General features: G+C 40.8%; 1 long non-coding RNA gene across 2 annotated transcripts in view; it reads right to left on the bottom strand.

Moving 5' to 3' along the window:
• The window catches only part of LOC119251684 (uncharacterized), a 352,458-nt gene that overhangs the window by 2,948 nt on the left and 324,246 nt on the right, over nt 1–25,264 (bottom strand). Inside the window, exon 7 of one of the 2 annotated variants that reach the window (XR_005126568.2) lies at nt 11,083–11,156. The exons of the other annotated variant lie outside the window; for it this stretch is intronic. This is a non-coding gene — a long non-coding RNA (uncharacterized LOC119251684). Of the gene's footprint in view, nt 1–11,082; nt 11,157–25,264 lie in introns of those variants that run through there. 2 annotated transcript variants of the gene reach the window in all.

The following is a 25,264-nucleotide window of genomic DNA, read 5'->3' as shown; positions in this document are numbered from 1 at the left end:
CCAAACAGAAAAAGATCAACAAACTCATGGAAAGTATCACAAGGATGGTAACTATTATAAGGTATGGTGATGAAATTCAGGTCCTTTGAAACCTGTAGGGTTTTTTCTTTAGTTCTATTTCTTTCATCTTTCCCAAGGCTTGTTTTTCATCATGAGTGGTTCAGGCTGAAGACCAAGACAATGCAGGGACAACTATGTGCAAAGACAGAAACACAAACTACCACCTTCTGCAAAGGTTCAGTTTTGTCCAGTGGAAACGCTGATGGCCTGGAAGCATGTCCAGAGATCATCCTAACCATCCCAAATGACTCAACCCTCTTCCACCTGATAAATACACCTTCAATTACACTTTACAACTTCCATCCTAAAACACAGGCACTATTTATAATTAGTGACAAATTAGGACCAACACAAAAATACACTGAGTGGTGAGGGCTATGTCAATGGTGTCAGGGAGTCACAGCAGCTAAGACAAATGGCTAACACTTAGCACCGCAGAGTGGAAGGAAGATCAGAGGGCTCAGGCTTGGGGCCACACTAGCTTGGGACCTTGGCAAGTTAGGACTCCTACTGGGCCTCTGCCTATTCATCTGCAAAGGAAAGATAATAGCGAGTTCCCCACAGAAGCACTGTATGGAGCAAAAAAATAAAATAAAATAATACAGGTAAAATAAATCTATGCATACAGGAAACACACTAGCCATTTAATAATAGTTAAGAGCAACTGCTATCTGGTCATCTTCACAGGTTATTGCTTTTTAAAATGCTACTTTAGTAGAACATTGTAGAAGATGAGAAAAAGCCCCTTCTGAGCAAGTGGCTGCCACAAAATCACTGTCATTTTGAGCACATGGCATGGGTGACAGTACAAAAACTTGGGGCCTCCCCAGTGGCGTAGTGGTTGAGAGCTGGGTTGCGAAGCTGCCCGCAGCCTCTGCAGCCCTGGTTCGATCCCCGGCTGCTCCCTGGCCACGGGAGGAGGGTCCCACATGGCGCGCAGACCTCTCCTGCCGCCCGCTGCTCCCCTCAGCAGTGTACTTCAGTCCTTCTGCCTGCTCTGCTCCCCGCTCTGGCTCTGGTGAATTCTCTCACCCTCCCGCGCTACTGACTGTACCCAGTGCTTGTATAAATAAATAAACAAACAAACAAACAAATAAATAAATCTTTAAAAAATAAACAAACTTGACCCCAAAATACATTTCTATAGGGCCTGAAACCACTGAAGACTGAATGAAAGGAAGTGCAATTGTAGTTTTTGGTTTGACTACAACTCATCCAGTGGCACAAATCACATCTTTTTTCAGCAAAGGACAACAGAATTAACAGGGAAAGTACTATGCAGCTGACTAGCAATATGTTTCTGGGTCAACTTACTTGCTTGTCTGAGTCTGTATTCTTATCAGTCCAATGAAAATAGTGACTATCACAATCTTTATTGTAGGTAGTGATTTTGATGACAAATAATGTATATGAAAAGCATTTAGTATACAGACATGCCATAGCTCTTTATGTTTTTGTATCCTCCAATTCGTATCTTCATCTGTGAAACCTGCTGAATTCAATTCTGTTTCCTAAGATTGTCCTGATGAGACCTTCTGTCTCATCCACACTGGATCAGGTTTGAAAGAAATAAATACTGAAGGAAACACATCTGGTTCCTGAAAAACCCAACTGAACTTTCCTGATGAGTGAGCTTCCTAGGTCCCCGAGCCAAGAATATTTGTTGTAATAAGTATATAAAAGACTCATAAAAAAATAGAATGGCCACCACAGAGTTTTTCAAAGAAAGTGGAATATGAAACCATCAATGTTAATATTGTGTTAGTTGTAAAAATATTGACCACATTCCTCTAGTTTGGACTTAGCAGACAAAAGGGGAAAAGGCAAAGTATAATGCTCATTTTTCACTTTGAAAACAGATGGCAAGCAGTACCTGAGAACAGTGAATTATATATCCTTCTAGATATTTTTTCAGGATTAGATAAGTCTGCAAAATATCATACTGAGCATATAAGTCATCTAATAAAAATAGGATTTTTTTATTCTCTCTCCTCTTTATTACTGAACATCATAATATGAAAGAGGGGACATAGAGTTCAAAAAGATTTGTTAGAGCCTTTTTTATATTTTTTGACTTTTAAATAGCATACTTGTGCCCTAAATCTTTTGTTAAAATTATCTTTCTGGCCAAAGAATTTTGATTCTAGAGAATAGGAAAAGAGAAATCTATCACCTAAAGAGAAAGCAAGAAAATATCCAAATATCCTATGTTCATATACTGCAAATCCAAATAAGTGGTTCAAGAAATAGATCTGAATGTCAGAACCCACATGATAATTACTTACATGGCATCAATGATAATACTAAAAGTCAATACCTTTAATTTTTTAGCCTTTACAAAATTAAAATTCAGAAGAGTGAATTGATTTGCTGCAGTCCACAAGCTGATTAATGTAACTTGAGGATTTGAGTACAGAATTTTCTAACCACAGCATTTTAAAACTATGCCTTTTCTGCAAATATTCATTCACAAAGTGAACTTGTGGAAGCCATTACTAAGAAGGCAGATTGGAGTGATACTAGTAGAGGCTGTTGATCTTTGCTTTTTCAATCAGTAGATCCATGGACCACTGAAACAATTAGGAAAACATGCTGAAGAGGTACAGAAATATAATCTTCTATAAACAGGTAAAAATTTTACAAAAGAACTGCAATGTTCCTCCCTCTACAGTATTTTCTGCTCAGACAATAGCCTCCGTGATTAACAGTTTCAGATACATTTTTCAGTGAAAAGTTTTTCAAGTCACTCTTTCCAACCTTCTGAAATTTCTAGTATATATCTTATTTATGTTGATTAGCTTCTATCTCCAGACACTCACACCAAAAACCACTTTCCTATATTGTGAAAAAGGTCAACTTAGAGATGAAGTAATTCAGAATAGCCAACATATTTGTTTTGAGAAATACAAAGTTGGAATACAGTGTAAAGTTACAGTAATCAAAATGCTGTGTTATTGGAAAATAGACAAAAAGATTAATGGAACAAACTAGAGAGTCCAGAAATAGGCCCACATAATATAGTTAACTGATCTCTGACAAAGATGTAGGCAACGTAATGGAGGAATTAAAGTCTTTTCAATAAATGGTGCTGGAGGGCCTCTCAGGTGGTGCAGGAGTTAAATTCTCTGTGCTATCAAGCTATTACCAGCCACTGTGGCATGAGTTCAATCCCTGGCCTGGGAGCTAAGCCACATGGCACAGCAGACCTCTCCTGGTCCACCTGCTGCTCCCCTCTGCAGTGTATTTCAGTAGATCCGCCTCTCTACTCCCAACTCTGTCTCCAGTTAATTCTCCCATGTCCCCCCGACCCCAAGAACCTCTCCCCAGTTCTTGTATGCATAAGTAAATCTTAAAAATATATGGAGCTAGAACAACTGGACATCCACACAGAAAAAGAATCAATCTCGACACAGACCTTATATATACCCTTCACAAAAAAATTCAAAATGCAACACAGACCCAAATGTAAAAAACAAAATATACAACATTTAGAAGATACCGCAGGAGAAAACCTAAATGTTCTTGATTTGGCGATGACATTTTAGGTACAACATCAAAGGCAAAATCCATGAAAGAAAGAATTGAGGCTGGACTTTATTAAACTACAAAATTCTACTTTGTGTAAGACACTGTGTAAAGGGACTGAGAAAATGTGTCAGAACGGGAGAAATCATTTGCCAAAAGCATATCTGATAAATGACTTATTTAAAATATACAAAGAATGTTTAAAACTCAACAATAAGGAAAACTAATTAACACATGGACCAAAGACCTTAACAGACACCTCATCAGAAAAAATACATATATACAGATGGCCAATAAATATACCAAAACATGCTTTAATTGCATCATCAGAGAAATGCAGATTAAAATGAGACGAGTAACACACCTAGTAGAATGGACAAAACCCAGATCATCACCACCACCAAATGCTGGCAAGGATGGTGTTGCTTGTGGAAAGAAGACACTTCAGAAGACAGTTTGGTGATTCCTTACAAACCAAATACTCTTACCATATAGCAATCGTGCTACTTAATTTTACCCAAAGAGATTGAAACCTTATGTCTGCACAAAACCTGCACATGGTTATATATAACAACTTTATTCAAAATTGTAAAAACTTAGTCCTTGGACTTCCATAGGTAATGGATAAAGAAAACTGGTACATCCAGTCCAAGATCTATTTTTGTGCCCTAAAAAGAAATGAGCTATAAAGCCATGGAAAGACAAAAAGGAATCCTTAAATATGTATTAATGAAAGAAGTCACTGTGAAAACATTCAGTACTCTATTGTCCCAACTGACATTCTGGAAAAGGCAAATTATGGAGACAGAAAAAAGATTAGCAGTTGGATGCTGCACAGGGGGAATAGAGGAAGCACAGGGACTTATAGTGCAGTGAAAACAATCTGAAACCATAATGATGGATACATTGCTTACATTTACTAAACCCATAAAATTCATAACACAAAAATGACCAAATATAAACTCTGGTCTGTGGGTAATACCGATGTGTCAATGTAGGTTCATTCACTGGAACAAATGAATCACTCTGGTGGAGAAGTGTGTACATGTGTGGGACAGGAGGTAAATAACAAATCAATAGAAGACATGATAATCAAGTCCTCTCCACCACAGTTACTTTGGTCCTTTTATAAGACACTATCCTTGACCACTCTAACCCACTGAGTTGGACAGACCAGAGCCATGAATAACTTTATTGTACCTCCAATGTACTTGAGCATGGTCATGGATATGACCCATCCCAAAAAACATGTGATTTTCTTTAGATAATATAAAATACAAGCATTGTAATCCTTAGCAAAACAACTGAACTATAAGAAGTATTGAACAGGGCCTCCCCTGGTGGCACTGTGGTTGAGCGCTGGGCTGCAAAGCTGCCCACAGCCTCTGCAGCGGTGGTTCGATCCCCAGCCGACGGCGAGGGTCCCACACGGCGCAACAGACCTCTCCTGTCTCGCCCACTGCTCCCCTCAGCAGTGTATTTCAGTCAGTCTGCCTGTTCTGTTCCCCGCTCTGGTCAATTCTCTCATCCTCCTGCACTTCTGACTGTACCCAGTGCTTACATAAATAAATATATTTAAAAAAAAAAGAAGTATTGAACATAAGAGAGACTCATAATGCTGATCAAAGTCTTGATAATTCAGTCTAAACTAAGCCTTGAAAGCTGACTATAGAACTGAAGTATCCAGGTAGGGGAGGGACAAGGAAGAGCTGAGAACAAAGAGAAGGAAGCACAATGGACTATGGTGGTGGAATATGGGTGATTTGGTGGTGGTTGCACTATGGGGAGGATCCTAAGGTCACCTCAATTAAAAGACTAAATTTAAATAAATAAAATTTATATTTATAAGTTAAAATATAAAATAAATTTATCTTTGGAGATGACACCCATAAAAATCAAGTTGCTCTAATACCTTTATTAATCTAGTTAGTGGCAAAACCAATTTGATCTCCTATCTTGATTCCTATTTTTATTATGTCACAAGAATGAAATTTTATACCATGACTACCATTTTTTAATCAGATCATTAATTCACACCTTCTCATGGTTGAAGTTAATGATGTGTGTTTAGATTTTATCAAGGATCTTGGTATAATAGAATACATGCTCGGGGGTATGCCAGGAACAAACCCCAGACCAGCTGGGGACACCAGCTGTTGCCATGGAGCTTGGAGCCTGCAGGGAGTTGCCATGTGCACCATAAAACCAACGCCATGAAAAGGTGACTCTCTAATATTGGTCTGAACCAAAACCAGTTGAGACAGGCATTTATCCCACTACACAATGAAAAGAAGTGGGGGAGGGTGTTAGCAAATGCCATTAGGAAAGACTTTACCCTAATAGATCAGAATAAGGCAAGGGTGATCGCAGGTAGAAACAGCTTTTCTTTAGCTAAGTTCCAGTAGAACTAGGTAGAACAAAATCTTGGAGTAGAGATTTTGCAAAAGCCCTGAACATTCAGGTTAAAGAAAAACCATCAATAGACAAAAGACCAATATGGGGAAGAAAGAAATTTCCAGCTCCTACAAGTTATGATGATAGAAACTGGCGATGTAGGATTCCCAGGAAGGGAAAAAAAATACTTATTTAGCTTCCCAGGTCAAAACTAGGTTAACAGCCCAATTGACCATTATGGATGGGGAAAGATGAGAAAAAAGGACATGGATATGGATATTTCTTTTATTGATTTTTGCCTTACCAATAGCAATGCTTAGCCTCGGGACAGTTATAGTTGATAGAGGTCAGACGATCAAGATCGCAGGGTTACAATCCATTCTTGCTAATATAGAGGAATAAAAATATCTACTCAGGATACTTGTGTTTGCTTCCTTCTATCAGGTGAGACAAGGAGAGACGGAGTATGTTCAATCGAATAAAAACTGTCCTATGTAGCAAATTACAAAAAAAAATACATATTGTAAATAAGTATCTCCATTTAAGGAGAACTAGAGCACTTACAAAAATTTCCCAGGGATCATGCTCAGCGAAATAAGCCAGAAAGAAAAAGAAAAATATCGGATGGTCTCACTCCTAGCAGGAATTTAGAAAACCTAAATAAGGGATGAGGAAAAAGACTAATTTTAATAAAGTAAAAATCAAAATCAACAAGCAACTATAAACCAGAGACACACTGGGGGGTGAGGGTGGGGGAAGGGAGTAGGATCAAAACAAGGTGGGTGAGAATTATATGGGGACTATAGACTATTACCAAGATGAAAATGTATACACTGTGCAAAAATGAAAAATGATGTAAAAAAATACATAAAATAAAATTTTTAAAAAATTTTTAAAAATTTCCTAGGGCTCACTAGGTAATTGAAAATGGATTTCCACATTCAGCCACCCTACCCAAGGTTACTCACTGAAGGTAGTATCTAATCTCTCACTTTCGTATCCATTGTTTACATTTAAAAACTGAATAAGAAAAAATGTTTTTTGAAGGTTGGGCTTTTGAAGAATTGACAGATTTTAATTCTCCATGCACTTTCTACCTCTGACTTATTATTGATAAAATAGACTTGGCTGTATATTATCTCCTGAGTCATAGGAGGGAAAAATAATCTTATTTTTAGAGTAAGACAAAATAGGGGCTTACAGGACATACATGGGAGAGGGGACTTGCTTTATCTTTGTTCTGGAATTATAAAGGGCAAATTTCTGGTAGAAATATCAATCTTATCTCCCAATGAACTAAATGAGGCCTTCTGTGTTCATCTTTATACAAGAGATACCAAGAGAAAGTAAACAAGATCATTTTATGGATATTAGGAAAAGACACCGCCTGTTCATTGAACGCTAATGTTTTTGGTTCCACCTAAGCTTTGGGGAAATTAACATAAATCTTTTTTAAAGAAGGGCTTGTCATCCCAAATAATAATATTCTTTCTCCTCCCAAGGAAAACAGCCTTCAGATAACTGGGATTTGAAAAGAAGGGTGTAGTTTTCTAAATCATGTGCTGTTGTGACCATGTGATGATTAGCATTTACTGTTAAAAGTTATGGAGATCCCTCTGCTATGTCATTCACAGACTTGGCTCCCCATTTTCAGGTTAAAACGAAGACTGAAAGACTGAACTTCAACCATGTCTGAATGTCTGTGGGCTGTTTTCCCCACAACCAACAACCTTACTTAAACTTCCAGCTTTTAAACTGCTAAAACCATGGAAACATTAATAATGACATGCCTTCATTAAACCTCAACTTCCCCTCCCACTTGTACTTTTGACCAGTGTACTCACTTCAAAGCAAGCAATAGCATCCTGTTCAGTTACTCAGTAGGACCTCTGTATCTTCACTAACACCTTCAACCAAGAGAAAACCAAAAACCACAAAAATCTTCATGATCTTCACACTCCTCCTAATTCAATGACAGCAATTATGTAACCTCTAATTTTTTTTTCCTTTTATTTTCTTATGTTTTCAGTTGCCATGGGAAAGATTGAGTACGGACAGTTCCACCTCCAAGGAGTAATTACTGGGCTTAACACACACACACACACACACATGCACGCACATGCACACACACACACACACACACCTGCCATGCTGTATAGAGAATGTATACTTAATTGACATATTTTTCAAAGAGACCAAGCAAGTGTTAACCTAACAATGGCTTGCTTTGCTACTGGCAGAAATAAAGAACAGTGGTTTATTGCCAATTAAACTCATTCTCAGCTGACATAATAGCGATCAGTGTTTCCTCGGAATTTAAGATTTATCAGGCAGCATGGAAATTTGTGTGGATCATCTTTACGAGGGTACACTCCATGAGTCTAAGTACGTAAGTTCCATTTTACAGGAAATAAGTGAGGTCAAGAGAGATTGTGCAAATCACATGGGGTTAATTAGTAGGGAAATCAGGATTCAAACGCAGAGCCCACAGCTCATCAGCGCTCATGGGGCCAGACAACAGGCAACTTCTAAGTACAGCTAGCCCAGTCTGGTCTGCTGATCAGCACAAGAGACTCAAACAATCACTCACCCACCCAGTAATGCTAAGAAAAAAGCAAAATATTTTGGTACCAAAATGTATATGGCCAGAGTTACAATGATCATCCTTCTCCCTAACTCCCTAGTACTTTTTCACTGGCATTTAGCTTTGATTTTGCTACTGATAACTTTTAAGATTATAAGCTCGTTCATTTTTACTTAGATGAATCAATTAGTCTTTCCTTTATTGCTTGTATATCTAGAAAGTTCTTTTCACACTTGGAAAATTTCTTCCTGTTATTTCAGTTTTTTTCTCTTTTTTTTCTTACATTTCCTTTCTTTCAATATTCCAGTACAAAATAAGAATATACAGATGACATTCAAGTGGTATGACCTTTTCATTTTTGTAACTAGTTCTCATTTCCTGCAATTAAATCATTTATCACATTTTGTCAATAAAAACATTATTGGCTACTACACATATACAGCTGTGAGTTTCAGATGTGTATGGACTAGTAAGAAGTTCAGTTGATCTGCTTTCACCAGTTTTCTTGGAAAAAGAGATAACTTTTACTCTGACCTCATAGCTAATTTATGTGATTATTTAGATTCTTGCAATTTTTACACCATAGATCTGGCTCCTACAGGTGGGGGGTGTAGAGAATTCCCAAGAAGTTTGTGTTAATAGTGTTAAGTTTAAACTCTGATTAAAGTGACTTGGACTTAGTCAACAATATTAACTGCTCCATCTTTTAACAGGTCACATCCTAATACTAATACTAGACCTTCAGGAGGGCAATACTCCCCCTTGTATCCCCCAAAGTCCCCTATCCACCTTGACTCCACCCATTAATGGAGGAATCCAGATTATTCAGAGACCCTGGGTCTCTCTTCTCCACCATAACAGCATGCCCAGCAGTCACAATTCATCTGCAAGTTTGGCAAGACACTGGCTCCAGTCCCTTGGCCCCATCTGACCCTCTCTTTCTGCCATATCACTCATCTCCTAGAAGGGAATATATTTCCAAGCCTCCTCCACATCAGAGTAGGAAAGGAACTTCAAGTCCCTGAGTGTTAAGTGACCTGGGTAGGCAAACATTCTAGCCCGGCTTCCCTAGGAGAGACATGAGATGAAGGGGTAGGGAAGCACAATGAGATACTTTCACTCTGCCAAATTCCCATCCCTTTCCCTGGCCATAGGCAATGCCAGAAGAGAAAGCCAAAAGGAGTGGGGTGGATAAGTGGAAACAGCTCTAGTCTTCCCCTGGGCTTCCTGGCTGGGTATCTGTAAACACGTCTTAAACATCCTTCCCCACGCAGGGAGCAGGGGAGATATGTAAGCTGGCATAGAGACGGGGGTGTTATCATTCACAGCCAGTACCCCTACAGCTCCCTGCAAGGCTGGCCATGGAGGGTGGACAGGGTTGGAACAGTGTAGACCCACAGAAGCCCATCCGGGGACAGCAAAGCTCGCACTGACAACCCTGGGGGCACTTTCCAGAGGAGTCTGGGCCAAGAAGATTATTGAAATGTTTTCCTCCACTCCTTTTCTCTGCACCCCACTCTGAACCTTCCCCAAGATGTTGCAGCCCAAAGGACTGAGGTGGACCACCTGCTGGAGGGCAACTCCCAGAGGCTCCATGAGGTCTTCTGCCTGTGGGCAGGACTGATAGGTCACAGAGCAGTGAGGTGGTGATCCTGGAATCTCAGCTCCAGACCCACAGCCAGAGAAAAGCCTTCAATGAAACATGAACTTGCCAGGGGCTCTCTTAACAGAGAAGGCAAAAGGTGAACATGAACTTCTGGTGGCCTAGGGCCTGGGTCAAGTTCCAGCTCTGCAACCTCCCCCCAGGGAGGCTAGTTTAAAGGAATGAGGTCTTGGGGTAGCAGAACAATGAAGGTCAATTAAGGGAGCCTCCCTGGTGGTGAAAGAGGTTAAGCGCAGCACTGTGAAGCTATCCACAGCCTCTGCAGCATGAGTTCAATCCCCGGCCAGGAAGCTACTCACAGGGTGCAGCAGACCTCTCCTGTCTCGCCCACTGCTCCCCTCAGGAGTGTATTTCAGTAGATCTGCCTGTTCTACTCCCCACTCTGTCTCTGGTGAATCCTCTATCGGCCCTCCCCCTGCACATCCGGCCTGTACCCCAGTTCTTGTATGCATAAATAAATAAACCTTTTTAAAAAAAGAAGGTCAATTAATGGAGCCCCTCTTCTGGGCTTCCGTGACACTCTTGGCACAGCTCCTCCCTCTCCCTGCACACCTCAGCTTCACTGGTGTATCTGGCCCACAAAGCTGAAGGTTGACCATTTCTGGGCTTTATGACCTTGGCCCAATATGTAAGGTCTGCACTGTCTATCATCAAACGGCCACTAGACGCAGATGGTTCTTAAGCACCTGAAATGTGGCCAATCAAAACTTAGATGTGCTGCCAGGTTCAAATGCACAGATCTCAAAAACTTAGGAAAAAGTCAATATAATCATTTTTATAGTCATTACCTATTGAAGTAATAATAATTTGGCTCCATCAGGTTAAATAAAATGTATTAGTACAAGTCATTTCACCTGTTTTCATTGCTTTAGAGCATGTGGCTTGCATTATAATTCCATTGGATAGCATCATTCCCATATCCCATTCATGCTGTGGAAATGAACGAAAGAAATAATGTTGACTTAAGATCAGCATTAATGTTTTTAGATCAAAATAGACATACTCAACAGCAATAGTTTAAAAATGAGGCATGATTGTTTTTTGAAATAACTTTTGTATGAAATGAGCTGCATTTCATTCTGAGTCATCTGTTATGAGAAAGTGCTTACCAATCACACAGGACTCCTAAAGGGGGAATGTGGGGGCGGGGGGGTCAGCCTGATGGACCAGGTCACAATCCCAAGGCCAAACTCAACCTTCCATCCTACAGTGGATCTCAGCACAGCAGAGGACCAAGCACACACTGTAGGGCATCATCAGACAGAGACTGAACACCTAAGACTTAATTCCACACATTTCCAAGTTTCTTTCATTTGAAACATACCTAGTCTCTCAATCCTACTGTTCGCTTTTAATATATTTTTAAGTGATTTTATAAATTTATTTTTTTAAGATTTTTATTTTTATTTATAAAAGAACTGGGGTACAGGCCAGAGGTGCAAGAGGGAAAGAGAATTCACCAGACACAGAGCGGGGAACAGAACAGGCAGAAGGACCAAATTACACTGCTCAGGGGAGCAGCGGGTGAGGCAGGAGAGGTCTGCGCGCCATGTGGGAATCTCCCTGGCTGTTCGGGATAAAGCCCATGCTGTAGAGGCTGCAGACAGCTTCACAGTGCTGTGCTTCACCCACTGTGCCACCGGGGAGGTCCAAGTTTATATAAATTTAGAGCAAATCAAAACCACTGTGATATATCACTTTCCACCTATCAGGATGGCCACTATCAAAAAAAAAAAAAATACTTTCAAGGAAAATAAAGTGTTGATGAAGACCTGGACAAATTTGAACGCCCGGTGGTGGTGAGAATGTGAAATGGCACAGCCAATATGGAAAAATAGTATGGGGGCTCCTCCCCCAGTTAAAAATAGATTGACCATATGTTCCAGGAATTCCACTTTTGGGTGTTTATCCAAGAGGTGGAAGCAGGATCCTGAAGTACACTTCAAGGCATTTGTACACTTGTGTTCATTCCAACATTCTTTAGAATAGTCCAGAGGTCTATGCAACCAAATGCTCATCCACAGATGAATGGGTACACAAAATCTACTAGATACATACAAAGAAAAATAAGTGTACCATCTTTTTTCATTTTGGTGCTTGAACTCACAGTGGGAGTCAAAAAATAGACTGTGCAAGATAAATGAGGGGAAGGGTGTGTGTGCGCGCAACTTTGACTTCAGTAAGAATTATCTTTTTCTTTAAATCCACCTTATATTCTTAGCCCTCCCCTCTCTTTACCAACCACCTTAGAACACTGATGGCAAGAAAGGTATTTCAGAGGCTCTAATAAAATGATCTCAATAGATATTATGCAACAGGCACTGTGCAAACACTTTTCAAATTACAACATTTTTAACAGCAACTTTTTTTTTCCCCCCTCAAGATTTATTTATTTATTTGTTTGTTTATACAAGCACTGGGTATAGTCAGAAGTGCAGGAGGGTGAGAGAATTCACCAGAGCCAGAGCCGGGAGCAGAACAGGCAAACCTACGAAGTACAGTGCTGAGGGGAGCAGCGGGTGTGGCAGGGGAGTTCTGCACACCATGTGGGACCCTCACCGGTGGCCGGGTATCGAACCGGCACTGCAGAGGCTGTAGGCAGCTTTGTAGCCCAGTGCTCAACCACTACACCACTGGGGAGGCCCAACCTTATATTATTAACACCATTTCACAGATGAGGAAACAGAGATTAATAATATCATTTGTCCAAGAGTACAAAGGATATGAGATTTTTTTGCTCTGGTGTAGTTGCCTCCAAGCTAGAGTTCCTGACCACTGACTATAAGGCACATTTATAAACTGAGGATGTCAAAATAAGAAAAACAGTAACAATTTAGGGAAAACAGGGGTCAGGAGAGATAAAAGCCAAGCAGGCACTTACTTGCTGCAACAGTTCCATGCCCAGAGCTGACTGGCACCCAACTCTATCACCCAGACCTGACTGATACCCCACCTCACCCAAAGGGTTTGAAACCACAAAAAAGTTTTGGTAGGACAGATTACCAAACCAATCTGAAAGTCTTTTTTTTTTTTTTTTTCCAAATCTCAAACTTAGTTCACGAATAGGCATGGAAAAAAAACTGTCAAACTATGAAAGAGAAACTCTGTTTGGGAAAGAAGGTTAATAATCTGCTTTCCAACTATGCCCTTTTCCCCAAGTTATATATTAAAGAAGTTAAATAAGAGGGGAAAGAATTGAGGGGAAAACAAACTCAAGCAAGTGTATGACCTTTAACGAAAGCTTATTTCCTCCCCAAATTTGCACTTTCTAGAATATAATCATTTAGCTTGAAGTCAAGCCACATATGAGAAGCGTCATCAGAGGACTTGATTCCTAATGCACAGCTGTAATTGACGGTTGGCCTAAACCCACGTTGTCATCCTAGCATGGACACCACAGAGCTCAGATTATTGAACTTGATGAAAATGGACCCGAAAACCGCTAGGGAGCTTCCTGAATCTGTTCTATTCCTTTCCCCTCTCACCGAGAAATCCAGAAAATCAACTCACATACATTCTAGGATCAAGACCTTTCCTTCCAGGAGAAACTTGAAATGACACAGACTTGTATTTGTTCTGCTCTTCCTTTTACAGGTATTGTGCCCTGAAACTCCCAAACTTCCTGCCCTGGCAGCAAAGCTTTCTCTCACATGACCCTCATCACTCTGTGTCCATTTTTAAGTGCAGGGAGAACAGAAGAAGGGAAACCAGAGGCAAATGCCAACCCGTGACCTCTGCCTGGACTTAGCCAAGCGTGATGTGTGAATCAGGTGTGGGGACTGAGAGTTTCCATGGCAACGAGCCGGCCAGTCAGGCAAGGAAGTTGCATGCTCTTTTCACTGAGGTAGGCCACCTAAGGGATGAGGCAAGTTGAGAGTTATCCAGCGAGCCTGAGGGCAGGCCCCAGGTCCTTACTGGCTCCTTCCTACAACCTTTGCTCTTCCCAGCAGTTCCGAAAATAATCTATCATTTCCCTATTTTTTGGGGGGGCAGGGGTGGTGGTTGGACAAATTCAAATATTCTTTATAGTTACTCATGAGAAAAGCATTTGTGTTTGTGTAGAAAAAGCAGCTTTCTTCATCAAAAGGCCCCTGCCTATTGCCAGAAAGGCTTGTATTTTCACCCAAGCTTTTTGCCATCTGTGGCTATGTGATTTTTTACTCGTGAGCAGACCTAATCTATCATGAAAAGCTCCTGAGCTACCTTTTGTATTTATAAATTTTTAAATGGTCTTTGCTGCAGACATTTGAACACTATTTTAAACTTTCAGGAAACTATTTTTTTAATACAGTTTGCTTTCTTAGACCCATGACTGGGAGACAAAGAAAAAAGTATACAATTTTAATGAAGTCAAGGTTTGTCTTGGTTATCTCGTTGAAAAAAGTAGGCTGAATGGCAGGTCTGTATTGACATTATGACTTTTTAAGCCATTTTCTTAACAAGACTCACAGATGTTAAAGAGAACAGGAGTAAAGCTTGTCATTTGGATCCAAATCTTGTCACATAGGAAACACCACTTCTCTCCTCTCCACCTTGCTGAATTTTGCTCTAGAAGAGGCCTCGTGACTCCCTCACATCCAGACGCCAGAGATTAAAGAAGCGAAAACTGCCCATTGTTACCTTTACTAAAAGCTCAACTTTGGCAGATCATCCTTTGTATTTTATCTGGAGGACTTTCTTTTTTTTCTTAAGTAATTTTCTTTTTTTTGCGTAGAAAAACTGGGGTGTAGACCAGAGGTGTGCGAGTTGGGTGGGGGTGAGAGAACTCACCAGAGACAGAGTGGGGATCAGAACAGATGGATTTACCAAAACAAAATAAAGGAAGCAGCAGCAAGACAAGAGAGGTCTGCTGCACCACATATGGGTTAGCTTCCTGGCTGGGAATCAAACTCAGACCACAGTGGTGATGGCACCAAAACTGAAGCCCTTCTACATTGCAAATTTGATCATGGCACTAGCGCACCAAACCTTTCAAAAGGCAACTCATGTTCTGAAAAGTTCACATCTCTAACCAAAAACTATACATGATTAGTTTTGTCCATTCCATTTTCCCCCTACATTCCAAATGAGTGAAAGCAGTAAGTATTTGCCTTTCTCCTTGAGACTTACCCCTCCTATTCCTTCTATGACAAGAGTTCCTTTTTCATAGCCAAGTAGTATTCCACTGTGTGTGTGTGAGTGTGTGTGTGTGTGTACACACCATATCTTAATTAAACTCAAACCCTAGAAATATCACCGCAGAACCGAGTCTATTAGAGGAAGAGGGAGGTTGGGGTGAGGACAAAGGAAAGAGGAGACCTGATAGATTACCCTACTTTCATGGTGGGGCAGAGGAGGGTGACTTCCACTTGAGGATTTGGAAACCTATTCCCCTAAATCATATAGGGTTGTAAACTTATGATACTTCAAAAAAAAAACAAAGTACAAATCCAAACACGATCTGCCTGCCTCTTTCAGTTTCATCTTCTGCCACTCTCCAAATCACATTCTACGTTCTAGGCAAATTGGGCAATTTTAAGTCCTGATATTTACCATGACCCTTACCTTTGGCTCTTTACATTACCAATTCCTCAAAAAAACAAAACAAAACAAAATAAAAAAAACACAAAACAAAAAAAACCCGTACAACTTTTTACCAACATCTTAGCTAAGATACTGCTTCTTCCAAGAAGCAATACTTTGTGCCGTGATTTCAACATCAAAGTCCTTTTAGGCACTGCCATGGCTGCCTGTGTTTCCTTGTCACCACCCATGATGGCACTGCCAGATTCGTGTCTATAATTCCATCCAACTCAAAAGGGAGCAGAAGTGTGCCTTGCTAATCTTTGTCTTAAGTTGGGGCCTAACGCATCAGAGGGGATCAAGCAAGATTTACCAAAAACTAACAAATGGGTGACTGAACAGAGAGGGTATAATGGCAAGCATGATGTGACTGACCACAAAGAGCACTGCCACATCGCAACTTAAGCCTCACCATGGGTTCTGCTGCTTATTAGTCTTGTGTCTTCACAATAGTTACAGGTCCCCAGGGAACCATACGCAGGACACCATACTGGGTACTCAGAAAATATTCCATTTCCTTTTGCTTTTCCATTTCTTCTATGCAATTAACTTTTCTTATTCAGGATGAGGAATTCAGGTGTATTCATTTTGGAGACCCTGTCCCCCTGTCAGCTCTGAAACATGATCCTGTGCCTTCTTCATAATGTCTCAGAGCAACTTTTACATTGTTTTAACATTTGCCCAAGATTATAAAAGCACCAAATAAGAGTGTGTGTGTAAAATTCGTCATGAAAATTTTAATGTCTCTATAGAATGGTATTTCTGGTAGAAGGCTAAGAGAGAATAGAAAGCAGCTGGAAAGGATAATTACTGGAAAGGTAGTAGTAGTCAGGAATCTGAAGAAAACCATTAACAAGACTAGCAAGGCCTACAAATTCATTGTAGGCCTCCACATATTTTACTCTTACCAGTTTTGGGCCTAGATATCCTTATTATCCTCAACTTTAAACTTATATACTATGTTCATTTCCACCAAACACTACCACTAATAATCATTCTTGGGCCTTTCTTTATGGTTGTTCCAATTAGGAAAACACTGGCTCTCTCTCCATGCTCCGTGTAAGTTACACCCATCCTGCACTACCCAACACAAGTCTTACCTCGATGATAAAGGCTTTCTTGATAACTAGCACTCACCCATATCCCTCCACCCAATCACCTAGGACATTAGAGCCAATATTTCACTATTAAGACCTTCACCTCTGAATCCTTCATATATATACACCTGTTTCCTTTCTAAAGTATGAGCAGGATCTTTAGACATCAGAGGAACCAAATCTGTGTTACAAAACATAGAGATATGGCAGAAAAGGTGAGCAGTAAGAAATGTACTAAGAGAAAATAACATTAACTAAACAACCAAGAAAACAAAAATATACAATGAGAGATGATATGAGAAATACAGTAACTCAATCAGTTTCTGAAGATTTCAAGATTCCTATGGTAGTTGAATGTGACACATTATGAAGAGGATGATGTTTTAGAGACAGGGGGCTAGAAGAGGACAGAGTTTTTAAAATGATTACATCAAGTAATTCTTTACCCGGCAAAAGAAGAAAGCCAACAAGATAGCAGACGTGGAAAAAGAAAAGGAGACCCAATGGAAAACAGCCACGAGATGAATCCATCAACAGTATTTTTGGAGTATCCAGCTCCCCCATGCATAGGGGTGCTGGCTACTCTAGGGATGTGTTTGGGTACACAAGATGGAGAGGAAGTGGGCAGGAGCCAAAAGCAAAATATCTGGGCCTGCAAGCCAGGCAGCATAGAGAGGTAAACTAAAGATATAAATGAGTGCATGTGAAGTGTAAAATGAGCATCACATACCAAGTAAGGGCAGACTGGTGCCTGTCGAGATTGCCAGGAGAGGAGCTTTGCTGAAAAATCTGAGAGGAGGGAGCAGGATCAAAACAAGGGGGATGGGAATTGTATGGGGACTATAACCAAGATGAAAATGCATACATTGTGCAAAAATGAAAAATGATGTAAAAATGTATAAAGTAAAAAAATAAAAATAATTAAAAAAATCTGACTCAATTGTCTGTCTCTTAAGAGAAAGAGGGCATGGAATAATGGCAAGTGGTGAATCCAGATACACAGGGATAAAGTGCTATGCGCAAGGAATGTGGGGATAGAAGAGAAATTTGACTGAAGCAAGATTTGCTTAGAATTTGCAGGAGTAGGCTGAAAAAATAGAAAGGCAGATTACAAAGGAAAGGAAAGAAAACCATCACCATAGTCTCTTGTGCTCTTTCTGCCCTGTTTTAATCCTTCTCCCAAGCCCTCCCCCTGCTGACTGTCTCTAATTTATACTTGTCTGCTGGTTTTTTTCCTTCCCTGATGCCTTATTTGCTTCTGCCATATTCCTCCTAAAAGTGAAACCATCCAATATTTTTCTTTTTCCTTCTGACTTATTTCATTGAGCATAATCCCTTTCAGCAACATCCATGTTGCTGCAAATGGGTGACTTGGTGGTGGGAATTGTACAGGGAATACAACTGAGAGGAGAAATCAAACACTGTACAAAAATGAGTGTGTGAAACATATATATTTTTTTAAATGAAAAAACTGAAAATAATTTCAGCAGGGCAAGAGAAAACAGAGGAGATCAAATCCAAAGGAAATGGAAATGACATTACAAAACATTTATCATTAGATAAAAATTAAATGTAAATCTTGGTATGTTTAAAAAAAGGGAAGTCAACGACTAGCAGGATTAACATCATGAATACATAAGAAGGCCAACCGATCAATACAAGAATCATTAAAATCCCGGTAGACAAAGGGCTTGAAGAGAATTAAACAGTCAAATAAACTGCCAGAAAAACGAGAGAATAAACATTGCAACAATGCAAACAATTCACAAAGAAATGTGAATTAAAGTCAGGCATCAATTATTTTTCAGGTTAGAATAGGGAAGTCTTATAAAAGGGGTCAATTTTGGCTGAGGTGTAGCAAGATATGGGGCCCCATCCAACTTTCCTTGGAAGTAATTTGGCAATATATGTACAGAGGTCCTTAAGGTGATACAACAGTTTCCATATAAAAATCTAATTTGATAAAATCATCTGTCATTTAGAAAAACTAGCCAGGCCCAATAATGCATTGTTTAACATTGCTTGGACTAACTCAATAAACTACCACCACCAGCACCACCATTAGTATAGCAAAATACCCATCGGGAAACTGTGGAGTAAACTACAATATGGTCATGGCAAGAATTATATGTAAGGGGACTCCCTGGTGGCACAAGGGGTTAAGCATCAGCACTATGAAGCAATCTGCAGCTACTAAGCACAAGTTCCATCCCCAGCCAGGAAGCTACCCACATGGCACAGCAGACCTCTCCTGTCTTGCCCACTGCTCCCCTCAGCAGAGTATTTCACTCAATCTGCCTATTCGGCTCCCCACTCCGTCTCTGGTGAATCCTCTCACCTCCCACAACTCTGGCCTACACTCCAGCTCTTGTATGCATAAATAAATAATTCTTAAAAAAACATAATTATAGGGCCTCCCCTGCTGGCGCAGCAGTTGAGCGCTGGGCTGCGAAGATGCCTGCAGCCTCTGCAGCACGGGTTCGATCCCCGGACACCGGCAAGGGTCCCACATGGGGCGACAGACCTCTCCTGCCATGTCCACTGCTCCCCTTAGCAGTGTATTTCATCACTCTGCCTGTTCTGTTCCCTGCTCTGGTGAATTCTCTCACCCTCCCAAACTTCTGGCTGAACCCAGTGCTTGCATAAATACATAAATAAATCTTAAAAAAAAAGAAGAAGAAGAAGAATATGTGACCATGTTTATTTTATTGTTAAGAAGAAAGTCAGAATTGCAAACATGGACACCATGTGACCCTTCTCTTATAAAATTGTATAGGGGCCTCCCCAGTGGCGCAGCGGTTGAGCACTGGGTTGCGAAGCTGCCTGCAGCCTCTGAGGCGCCGGTTCGATCCCCGGCTGCTCCCTGGCCACCGAAGGAGGGTCCCACATGGCGCGCAGACCCCTCCTGCCGCCCGCTGCTCCCCTCAGCAGTGTACTTCGTCCGTCTGCCTGTTCTGTTCCCCGCTCTGGCTCTGGTGAATCCTCTCACCCTCCCGCGCTTCTGACTGTACCCAGTGCTTGTATAAATAAATAAAAATAAATCTTTAAAAAAAAAAAATAAAATAAAATTGTATAAAGACATCAGCAAATAGAAATAAGCACTAAATTAAAAGAAATACATCCAAATCCTCTCTGGGTTATGTAATAATAAATGATTTGTATTTTCTTTTGGAAGACTTTCTGCATTTTCTGAATATTCAATAGTAAGCACAAACTGCTATATCTTTGCAATTTGTAATTGGATATTGAAAAACGAAATAAACATTTTAGTAACAAGCAATATTCTGAGACAGCTGTCCATGCAAAGTGAAACATTCCTCACTCCAAGCTACCTAGTAAGAGAGTCTCAGTTTTCTTCTAAATATTGTGACTAGGTGTGACATTAAAGATGATATATAGGTTGTTCCCTCCACATTTTATTGTTTAAAAGAAATGACCTTTAGAAGTCCTTTCATCATTGTTTTTGCCATAAGCAGATATTTCTAAGAGTAAATGTCAACTTTATTTAGGGTCTTAATTTGTCCAGAAGGTCTGAACTCCATGGAATACACAACCTAGTTCTCCTCTTTCCTCTCACCTCCCTTGCCATTTTTATCTCTCTCTCCATCTGTAGGAAGGGTAGAGGGGGACCAGAGGAAGGGGTATGGGTCTCTCTGTTATAATGGACAGGGCACCTCTGAAAGACTGCCCTCAGGCTAAGACAGCATCATTTTCTTTGATTTCTCCTCTACATAAAGTTCACAGTAGCAGCCTCTGTTCAAAGATGATTTAAAAGTTTCAAAAATACAACTCAATTTCAGTTGCACTTTTAGGCTATTTACAAGCACCACGGGGAACAACGGCATGTGTGGTATCCCAAAGTAGGAGAAAAACAGTAAATCAGAAGTCAATATGATATTCATTTAAAATGACATGAGATGAACTACTTTCTCAGAGCAGAGCTTCAGGCCATGCTAGGTTGGGGCAGGAAACAGAAGTTGGCAACAGTCTACTGCTGGAGAGGGGGAAAAGTGGTGGTAACTCTAAATGAAAAGAGAGAAGCTTGACATTTTTCTATTACCAAACCAGGCAATTAAAACATTAAATGTGAAATCTGAGGCACTGTAAATTTCCTAATATGGTATAAGTGCTGAGTTTCCCAAATGATGTTTTCTCATCTTTCAACATATCAAAGAGTATGCCAAAACCTCAAAAAAACATTTCCATTTTGCAAACAAAAATAAACCACACACATCCACATTCTATTAATAGTGTTGTCTTGCCTTAAAGACCATGCATCCTTAGTCAAAAAACCCATTTCCATTTACATCAATTTTAACATTACTGAAAACTCCTGTCCAACATAAACTCGACATGTGTAGGTGAGGTAGGTGGGGCAGAGGCAGAAGTAATCAAATCCCTTCAATATTTTCCTTACTGGACACCAAATGTTATTTTCCTCATCGTCACACCTAAGGACTTTGTAAATATATTCTGTATCTTTAGCAGCATTTCTTAAGAGAGAGAGTATAAAGAAGGAAAGTTGGCAGGAGATAGACTGCTTTAAGCCAACTCTGAAACATGTGGACACCCAAGATAGGGAGAGACAAGGTTAGAACTAAAAACCCCACCAGAAATTGCCAAAGAAAGGATATGTCAAAGATCCCAAAATCTGTACTCTAAACTCTTGACTTGATCCTGCCACCATAAAAAGGAAAAAATGCTGGGCCTTCCTTGTGGCCTAGGGGTCAAGTCTCACCACTATCACCACTGCAGTCTGAGTTCGATCCCTGGCCAGGGAGCTAAGCCACATATGGCGCAGCAGACCTCTCCTGTCTCGCCCTCTGCTCCCCTCAGCAGTAGATTCAGTAGATGCACCTGTTCCGATCCCCACTGTCCCTGGTAAATCCTCTCACCGCCTAACCCCACACCTTGGGCCTACACCCCAGCTCTTTCACACAAAAATAATTTAAAAAAAAATAAGGAAAAAAGGCTGACGCATGACATTTTGTGATTAGACACAAGAAAGTGTCATTAAATGTGCTTCTCTCCTTAACCCAAACACCCAGGAGCTACCCTTCTATAACCAATGCTAGGGATAAGTACAGTGATGAGTATATGACATCTAATCTGCTCACAAGATGCTTCCATTTTTGGGAAATGAGCTGACACACAAAATTAAAACAAGAGACTATTTACTGCAACCTAGAGGTCTGAACAGGAAATCAAAATGGTCCATTCAAACGCAAAGTCTTTGGAAGAACAGAGTCATCGTCACCTGTCTGCTTGGACAGACTTAGTGTTCAGAGAATCATGGGCTCTTGGGTGTGTCCATGGGAAAAAGCAGATGATACAGGAATCACAACCCATCCTTGATCATGTAGGGCAGAGAGAAATGAAAAGAATGGACTCAGAGGGCCTCCCCGGTGGCGCAGCGGTTGAGCGCTGGGTTGCGAAGCTGCGCGCGGCCTCTGCGGCGCCGGTTCGATCCCCGGCTGCTCCCCGGCCACCAGAGGAGGGTCCCACATGGCGCGCAGACCTCTCCTGCCGCCCGCTGCTCCCCTCAGCAGTGTACTTTGGTCCTTCTGCCTGCTCTGCTCCCCGCTCTGGCTCTGGTGAATTCTCTCGCCCTCCCGCGCTTCTGACTGTACCCAGTGCATGTATAAACAAAACAAAACAAACAAAACCAGCAAACAAATAAATAAAGCATGCCTCTATAAAAAAAAAAAAAAAAAAAAAAGAATGGACTCAGAAAACCAACTCTGTAACCTGGACATAAAGAAAGCATGTACAGGGTGTGGTGAGATGAAAGGTTGACCTTTTTCCAGTCAACAGTTCCAGGTTCAAATCCTGTCCTAAGGACTGACAGAAACTGTACAAGTTCATAAACCTCCATTTCTATCCTCCTTCTTAATAAACATTGATCCAATTCAAAGTGTAGCAGGTTGCAGTGTTTAATTAATATCAACCACAAACAATGGGGGTTGTTCTCTTATTTTCCCCACTTTACTGTGGAGAAACTGAGGTCCCAGGAGGTCACCTATTTTGAAGGTGGCCAAGTTATGACTGTAATTTTAGCACTTGGAGTGTGAGCTCTGAAACTCTATTTTGCCTCATTTATAAAATGTATTTCAAGGTTGTGATACAGACTCAGTGAAATGTACAGCACCCAGCACAGTGCCTGACATTTAACAGAAGCTGAATAATTCATTTCCCGTCTCCTAATTCTCTCTACTCCCTCTCCCCCTACCGTGGGAGGTTGGAGGCAAGAATCTGCACACAGAGAAAGCTGCTACGTCAATCTGCAGAGGCAGAGAGGCTCCAGGGCAAGCTAGAAAACAACCCTCTGTCTTTATCCCCCGAGGCCTGGAACAAGAGCTCTCACTCAAGCAGAGATGTCCAGCATTTTCAGACAGAGACTGCCTCTATTTATTAAAATCTACATTCAAGGCACAAGCACAGTAGACTAGCCTTGGGGAAATTGAAAGGTTTCTGATTTTTGTACTAGAAGTTGTATGTATATGTGTCAAACAAACACAGCGCCACACACTACAGCTAAAATTTCTATCTTACCTACCATGGGAGGGAAATGATCTACTTTCCAGAACCTTCGATCACCTAGAAACTAGCAGGGCATATCAGGCTATAGCCTGTTTTTAAGACGGTCCAGACAAAAAGCAGAATCTGTTTTAAAAATTATTAAGGAAAATTAGGCCTGAGTTGCCTGGGGAGTTATGTTGTAAAACCAAAAAACAAATAAACAAACAAAAACCCAGGCCTCCCAGGTGGCACAGGGGGTTATCTCAGCATTATCGCCACTTTGGTCTGAGCTGGATCCCCAGCCAGGGAGCTAACCCACATATGATGCAGCAGACCTCTCCTGTCTCACCCACTGCTCCCCTCAGCAGTGGATTTCAGTCGATCTGACTGCTCTGCTTCCCACTCTATCTCTGGTGAATCCTCCCAAACCCCTCCCCCACACACACACCTCTGGCCTGCACCCCAGATCTTCTAAGCAAAAAAAAAAAAAAAAAAAAAAAAAAAAAATTTAAAAATTGAAAAAAAAAAAAAAAACCTACGCCAAAATTAAAAAAAAATTAAAAAACAGGTCTCTGGCAGTATTTTCATGAATAAATGCTATCTTGGTATTACTCTAAAATCTCACTGAGAAAGGTATCTGTGTTAAGTGACTTATCTATTTGGACAAACAGTGACCTGCAGAAAATAGGGGATTTCATATAGTTGGAATTTTCCAAGTGCACGCATGTTAACTGTACGTTTACACATGCTACCAGGTAGGTAGGCTGCCTAGAAAGTCTTTCACTTTTCCCTTCATTAATAAAAACATCTTTTCTGGTAAAACCATCTCAGAACATTATTTTATTACAAGATAAAAATGGTGGCGATAAAATATTGAAACTGTTGCTCTGCCCCTGAGAATATATGCTAGCATGGTTTAAAAGTAATTAAGATGGAAGGCTGACTTGCTCTGTTTTTGGTCTCGGTCACTGTGGCTACTGGGTTCATTGATGCCTGCCAAATCTTGCAAAATTACAGTACTCCTACCCACGCGGTTTCTAAAACTATAAGCTTCTATTGTGAATAGGCTTGATTTTCTGCTTTAGAGACGCATCCACTGGCAGTCGGCTCCAGTGGCATATTGCTAAGAGAGACGCCTCAAAGAGGCCAGGTGCACACGCCAGGCATCAAGTTCTTCATTCATTTTAATTACCGTTTAGCACAAGTGAGAGAGGTAGGTGAAGAAGCCTTCTTCATAAAATGTTCATTAGAAATGGCAATTTTCTATCAGGGAAACAAAAAATGGCATCCTTCAACGTGTTCATCTGCAGAAGTCCCCCCAATGTGAATTATGCTTCTGTAATCATATGCAAGCCACATTTAGGCTTGTGGCTCAGCCCAGAACATTCAGAGGGGAGCCAGGGAAGAAAAGGAAATTAACAGTGAAAGATGACGACTAGGTGAAGTTTTTCAGACTCTGTGGACCTGTGTCTACCGTTCCTTCTACTTATTTTTAAGCACTTACCCCCTGGCAGGGAGATTTGTTATCTTCTTCAAAAGCGATGAAAGGGACTAAGGGAGGGAAGCAAGGAAGAAGGGATAGGGTTTGTCTGTGTGTGACTGTGAGTCAGCAGAAGCCGGAAGCCTTACAGAACTACTTCAAACAACAAGCTGGAAAGGAAGACAATAGCTTCCACCCCCAGACAGTGAGAAATTACATTATCCTAAGGGATCATGGCCACCCGTGTTCAGTGTAGATAAGTGAGAACCTTCTCTGCTCTGGCCAATGGGAGATCCGCAGCCACAGCTGCTCACAGAAGCTCTGGGTGGCCTCCATTCCAGCGGCTCCAAATGGTTTCAAGGCAAAAACACTGCAGCCTG

The sequence above is a fragment of the Talpa occidentalis genome, unplaced genomic scaffold (assembly GCF_014898055.3).
Source record: "Talpa occidentalis isolate TD23 unplaced genomic scaffold, MPIMG_talOcc4v2.1 talOcc4.2, whole genome shotgun sequence".
Lineage (NCBI taxonomy): Eukaryota > Metazoa > Chordata > Mammalia > Eulipotyphla > Talpidae > Talpa > Talpa occidentalis.
This window is presented reverse-complemented; position numbering and strand designations above follow the sequence as displayed.